Source organism: Meleagris gallopavo, chromosome 2 (genome assembly GCF_000146605.3).
Source record: "Meleagris gallopavo isolate NT-WF06-2002-E0010 breed Aviagen turkey brand Nicholas breeding stock chromosome 2, Turkey_5.1, whole genome shotgun sequence".
Taxonomy (NCBI): Eukaryota; Metazoa; Chordata; class Aves; order Galliformes; family Phasianidae; genus Meleagris; species Meleagris gallopavo.
This window is the reverse complement of record NC_015012.2, coordinates 34305547-34312369: the sequence shown is the minus strand read 5'-3', so window position 1 is coordinate 34312369 and position 6823 is coordinate 34305547. Positions and strand designations below refer to the sequence as shown.

The 6823-nt window shown below is 43.2% G+C and overlaps 1 long non-coding RNA gene across 1 annotated transcript; it reads left to right on the top strand.

The window, feature by feature from the left end:
* The first annotated feature begins 1519 nt into the window (after positions 1–1519).
* Positions 1520–5568, top strand: LOC104909652. Its single transcript, XR_792499.2, has 3 exons — positions 1520–1617; positions 2864–2944; positions 3066–5568. It is a non-coding gene; the product is annotated as an uncharacterized LOC104909652 (long non-coding RNA).
* The last annotated feature ends 1255 nt before the right edge of the window (positions 5569–6823 follow it).

Here is a 6823-nt window from a genome sequence, read left to right as displayed (position 1 = left end):
CAGGACAGCAGCACAAGAAAAAACAATGGTTTCTCCTTATGGCCCAAATTAGCCACACAGTGATTAGTTTTCTTAATTCCATAGAATAGTATTATCAGCTTTCCCATTTTAAGATACAGCCAATTCGCCACAGGTGCTTCAGACTTTTTGTGCAGCATAGGATGCAGTGTTTCTCAATTGCATCTCTTTGTATCTGAGAACCAATGATCCAGGAACACCACCAGTCTCACTGTAGCTCTCAGATAACCAAAATCATTTATAAGGGTCCCTGTAGTTTAGCGCAACATAAATAAAAATTGATGAAACTCCACATCTCCGTTTGCGTCCAAATACGAGGCATAACATCCTATCAATAGCAAAACCAAGTTATTGCTGTACATAATTATGTTTCATGTTTGCTTAAAAAATACTTCCAGAAAGGTTTTCCTGTCCAAATCTGAACAAGAGAATATTACCAAAATGCTTGACTTCGATAAAAGACAACAAACATGAGGTGAGTGGGATTGGAAGAGAGGTATTATATGATCCTAAACACTCCAGCTGTTCAAGCTGTAAAAAATTCAGAATTTTAATAATGTCTTTATTGATGAAATAAATATTAAGATAATTTCTACTGAGTTTTTTTAAACAGAGTGTCATATTCTGGAGCAACACAGCTTTTGAGAAGCACTGAATCAGAATGGCTTGGGTTGGAAGGGATCATCAAGTTTTAACCTCTCTGCCACAGGCAGGGTTGCCAGCTGCTAGATCAAATAGTAGATCAGATTGACCAGGGCTCCATCCAACCTGGCCTTAAACACTTACTTACCAGACCACTTCTAGATAAAGTGGCATTTCCCCTCTCCCACTCTAGCCCCCCACCCCAAAAAAAAAGAAAGTGAAGGTGAAAATTCAGCCACAAAATTGCACCTCCATTCAAAATCATGCTGGCTAGCCTTGACAGGCCACAGTAGATAAAAGGTCACACGAAGTTTCTACAAAAATCTAAAATGCAGAATGCAGAACTGGACAAGATAACACAAGTGGCCATTTAGGTCTCAGGCTGCAGGATGTGCCCAAGCTTTCTGTCAGTGTTTGACAGCAGCAGTGAGCACACTGGGCGAGGTGCCCTCAGGTCAAAGAACTGCTCAGCACAGGAGTTAGTAGCTGACTGACAAAGCTTTAAACTAGACTTGAAGGGGGAAAGGAATAAAATCAGGCACGCAAGAGATAAACTATAGGATAGAGTGCCAAAACATGAAGGACAGCACGCTAGTGAGAGCCTTCACTCTGTTCCATGAGGTGCCAGGTACAATGAAGAACATTTGAAATGTTTCTACATCAATATACACAGCATGAAGAAAAAGCAAGGGGACCTAGAAGCCTTGGCTCAGTCCCAGAGCCGCAATATCATTGTGATAAACTGTAGTGGAAATGCTAAGTAATGGCTTAAACCAGTGATTGAGCACCTGGTGGCAAGGCAGGGCAATCCCAGGGGAGCTCAGGTGCATGCAATGTAGCTGAGTGACCAGAAGGGGTGGAGCCAGGATCTACCCCATCCCAGACCTCATTTAAGGGCTGGCACTGGAGGCAAGGATATCTTGCTGGAGATTACTGCCTACGTGAGGCCTTCTGTAGGTAAGTAGCTTTTTTTCCTTTATTTCCATGCCCACGGCTGTTGGAGGATTTGAGCAAATCCTCACTTGTTGCAGCTATGCCCTTGCTGTTCTGCTGTGCCTTCCATCATGTTACATAAGCAAAACCTGGTGGGAAGTCTGGGCCTTCAGCAGGGACAGGCAGGGGCTGCTATGTGTGGGTGGGGGGGGGGGGTTGGTCTGTCACTAGGAGTCATCAGCCATGTGCCCCAGCAGCTAAAAAGCACAACTATATCCTGAGGTGCATCAGGCCCAGCACTGCCAGCTGCAACTTCAGCTACCAGCAACTGAAGTTCTTTTGATTCTATCTGAGCCAACTCTTTGGCTGCTGGTAAACTTACAAGCAGGAACAGTCTTTCTTGGCAGTATAATCTTCCCATCAGCCTTTAAACAATGTCCTATGCTTCCTAATCTAAATGGCTTTGTGATTAGTTAAGGCCTCTGAAAACAACCTTGGTTGTGGAGGGGCTAAAGAAGATGCAAAGTGGATGACTTCAGAGCCCTGAAAGCTTCTGTTTAACCCTGATAAAATGGCATACTTGTTCCCATGTAATTGCTTATCGCCCAGATAAAATCTTTCGGTTTCTGTTTTGCTCCAACTACAAGTAGAGACTTCTAGAGGGTGAAAGCCAAGTGCTCCACAGGCCTGTCCTTCCCTCCTCTGCAGTAGCAAAGATGTCTGTGGATTAATCAGTTTGTACAGCTGTTGTCACTGACATGTACACTGCTCAAATTCATTCTTACACAGGACTCTTCTCCCATGTGCACAGACAGAACAACTCATGTTTTTTTAATCTCTCTTGGGAAATGCTGCAGCCTGTGCACTTACGGATTGTTTACAAGCTCTGTATAGCTTTATTTTTCTCCAAGAAATCAAAAGCTGGGAGCTTACTTTGTTAGAAATGCTTGTTCTTTCTCACTTAGTATGAGAACTCCTTAGAAAACCAATTGAAGAGCCTAACTAAATATTCAGACTTAACTCTGCTTGTTTCCCAGCTAGAAAATATGAAGATATTTTAAATATTGCCATTCCCAAATCATAATGTTTGTTCTTTGAAAGCCACACTAAATTCTCATCAGACTATATTTCTGGTGTTCTCCCATCTGTTTTAAGAATGTGTCCATATTTGAGATGAGAAGTACATCCATGTTTATTATTTTAGTCCTTCCTTGCAGGAGCACTCCCCTGCTGCTTCTTTCTCAGTCACTCATTTTTGCACTCTGTGTAGGACAAGACCTCCTTATGCATGGCATGTGAAGGCAGAACAGCATCAACCTTCTGTCTCCCCACTCTGGACTGAGAATTACAGGTAAATTAAGATGAAAAATGCTATTCTCTCTTGGCAGACTGAAGTCAAAATAAGTGAACTTTAATTATTTTATTAAATGGATGTCAAAATAGCACAATGTCTTTAATTTCCCATTTTTCAGGAAGAAGTGATCAGTGGCATGAGATTAAAGGAAACAATGATTCTGTTCCTGAGTCTGTCACATCCACTGTGAGTGGCAGAGTAGGTGTTACAGACATGGAAACTAAAGCAGACTTACATAAGGAATAATATTGACCTTCATTAACTACTCTGAAGCAACTGTCAAGAAGCAATATTTAAAGAACACGTGCTCACCAGGCAGCCCATGTTAATACTGCTTAAAGATCCTGTTGGAGATAACTGACTTTTGTTTCTTGCTGGAAAATACTTTTCAATGCTGGAATGGTCAAACAAAGTTTCATAGAGCTGCTAGAGCCAGTCATGGGCTTGTCTGGGAGGAAAGAGTAACTGACAGTGGAATTTTTAAGCTGCTAGTTCAGTTTCCGTCCTGTTTGATGTCACAAGGAGGAATTAGGAGATACCCATGAATTCAAGAGCACCCAGGTTGAGTTCCAGGAGTGGATCCTGTATTGCCAAATCTGCCACTGCAGCCAACGCTGACTCATATTCTTAATGAATTTCTCAGGGAAGGCCAAATGTCTGAGGCAGAAATCCAGATACTTCCTTGGTAACTGAGAGCAAGGAATAAGCCTGCTCTCATCCAATCTCATAAGCAGTATTTTTCTGAGAGGAAAGAGTATGGTGAGATTGGACCTTGAAGCACTTGTAGCCTCTGAGTGAGCCACTGAACAGCAAAAGCTGTCTGCTACCATTCCTGAGCTACAGGGAAATGGTTATTCAGTTTCCTACAGTTGGAAAAGAAGGGTGTTGTGGCTATTTTAACCTACTGATGTCCAACCGTATAACTTTCTGATTCAAAAGGCAGGACTATTACTCCCTAGCCCCTACTCCCCTCTCTCTATAATTGACAGGAGAGGCTTCTGCACACAGGAGTATGCACTGTCACAGAGTGTGCTACACCTAATCTATGGAAAAAGTAATTTCACTGTCTAGGATGTCAATTCTATATTCTAAACCAGTACTGAAAGAATAAGAGCTTAGATGACTACTATATTTTGACAAGCTGTCAACCCTTCAAACCTGCCAATTCACCTGTAATTTCCACAAGAACTCTTCTAGCAATGCAGCAGAATTGGAACGTGTCACCAGTATTAATAACAATCAGGAATACCACAAACTGACAGATACTGGAAAAGTTCAGTTAAACAAGAGCAGAGAGCTCCTTAACCATGTAATACTACCAAACAGTAGTTCTGGCCTGGCCTCAAGGACCACCACAGTGTCAGCAAACCCTTCAGGCTCTTCCAGCTCCTGCAGTCCTGCTGGACAAGTCTGTGCACCAGTGCTGCCCTCCCAGCCTAAAGGCCTAGCACTAATCTGCCAATATCATAGATACAACTCAGCAAAAGCTCTTATGTTTCATGCCTCACCTCTAATGCCTTGGGTTAGGCAAGCAGTGAAGTGTCCTTGTTCAACATGGAAGTTAGACAACCACAGAGGATGAAATGGTTCTAAGTAGGTCAAGTGCCAGAATGAGGTCTGAGCTGGGAAGTCCAAGACAAATGTTTTTCTGAGGGCTCCACAGCTGCTGCACAACAGTTGGCCCTAAACAGCATGCTTCAGTTCTGGCTTCTGGCACAGAAAGTGCTGCTCATGGACTTTGAACAGCTACCCACAAAATGGAGTGCCAGGACACAGAGTTTCAGGCATGAATGAACAAGAAAGGCCAAATGAGGTCTGTTCTAGACTACCTGGGCTCTTTCCTTTATTCCAGTGAGTGCAAAGAAAGTTTCAGTCAACTATGTTTGAGTTACATGACTTACATGAGCTGAAATTAAACTTCATAACAGGATGCCAAAGGCTTTTACTGAAGTGATATGTTTATAAAGGGATTAAAAAAGGACTTATTTCCTTAATGTTATTATCAGAAGCCCCATCACATTAAGAATCCTGTCTTCCTCGTATTTTTGCCCAGGAACTTCTTGCTTACAATAAAAAGTTATACAGGAAAATATACCGTTTTGTAGTTGAAATACAGTCCTATATAATACTTTCTTCTTCAAGAATATCATTTAGGTATATATCATCTTGTGTAGAAGATGACAGGCTGGCGTTAGATCTTCCGTTGTTAATTGTAAAACTATTTCTGGAATAATCCAGAGATGCATGAAAAGGAGCTCTCAGAGAGTGCCTGTGCCTGTTGCTACCTGCCATTTTCTAATCTTTAAAAAAAGAGATTCTACCCTCAGCAACAGAGCATTCAAACTTAGAAGGCTGGCAACTGTATCATAAATATTAAGATATAAATATGTTCAATCACGTAGACTACCAGTCCAATAACAGTCCAGCCAAGTTCTGGGTTTTACTCTTAAGGCATTTACCATTAACGTCCCAGATATTTATCACTGTACAACTAAGAAGTTTGTACTATCTTTTGCACTGGCTTGGTTGTTGTGCCAAGCAAGTACTCCAGCACACTTGTCATTGGTTACTACCACATAAACAAATCTCCCAGTCTACTTTCATACTCTCAGCTCCTGTGGTTTTCTCTCCTAAAGGATGTAGGGGTTTCAGACCTACATGGTATAATCAAGCTTTTCCAAAAATATTCCTGACTGTGTGCTACAGCCACTTGATTTATAGAATGTAACTGGTAATGCTGGATAGGGCCCTAGCCAGCCTGAGATAGAGGTTAGCAACTCTGCCCACCGCATGAATTTGTAACCCAATGATCTTTGAGGTCCCCTCCAACCATTCTATGAGAATTAATTCTAATCAGAATTTATTAAAAATTGATAGTTTAGAGGGAAAAAAAACAGACACAAAACCTCAATAAACTTTTGTAGGTCGTTGAGCCAAGTAACTGTTCAACAAAGCAATGTACAAATCTGTTTGACTTCTTGTAAATAAGTAAGTGGTAGTGAATGCATCCAATTCTGGTGACACAACACTGGCAGCTTTAGGTTACAGTGTGCTTGCTGAAGCCAGCCATGCAATCAAAAGAAAAATCAATAAATCACCAGCTGGGATTAGTTGGGATGTCGTACCCTGCCTCTGCTAGACGGCTGTGCCTTAACACGGAGTTTTTTCTCTTGCATTTGGGCACCAAACAAAACGTATCTGAGGGATCTGAAATGAAACTGGGAGAACCTGGAACTGAACAACACCTTTGTTTACTTCACGTGAGGGGCTGAAGAAACAGCTCCATGGTACAGCTCACATGGCTATTCAGAACATAACCATCGCTGATTTTAACTTGGGGCAGCTCAAATTTGATCTCAGCAAAGTAAGGGCGCGGAACTGACGTACTGTCATGCTAAGTTTGCGGACTGCACTCTCTATTCCTATTATCCGTACATCTTTCCCATGCAAGTTACTTAACACCATTTTTGCAATGTGATCTCGGGCGAAGCCATGCTCCCCGTGGCACCCACCCCAGCAGCGGCAGTGACGGCACGGGGACCTTACACTGCCCACAGTTACTCAGGGAAACTTTCAGAACTCACACAAAGCGTACCGAGGGAAGCCTGGCTCACCACCAGCAACCCCCCCCCAATTTACGTCCCCTCAATTTTACCTGCAGGACACAGCGCCAGGATTCACAGCTGCAACCTCTGCCTGTGAGGTCAGGCTCCCGCCGCCGGGACCGCCTCAGACAGCTGTTCCGGAAAGAGACCCGCTCCCCTGCCCACCCCCTGAGCTTACCGGGAGGAGGAGACCCAGCGACCACCGGGCACAGCCCCTGCGGGCACACCTGGTGCCGCACCGCTCTCATTACAAAGCCGACCCCCGGGCGCT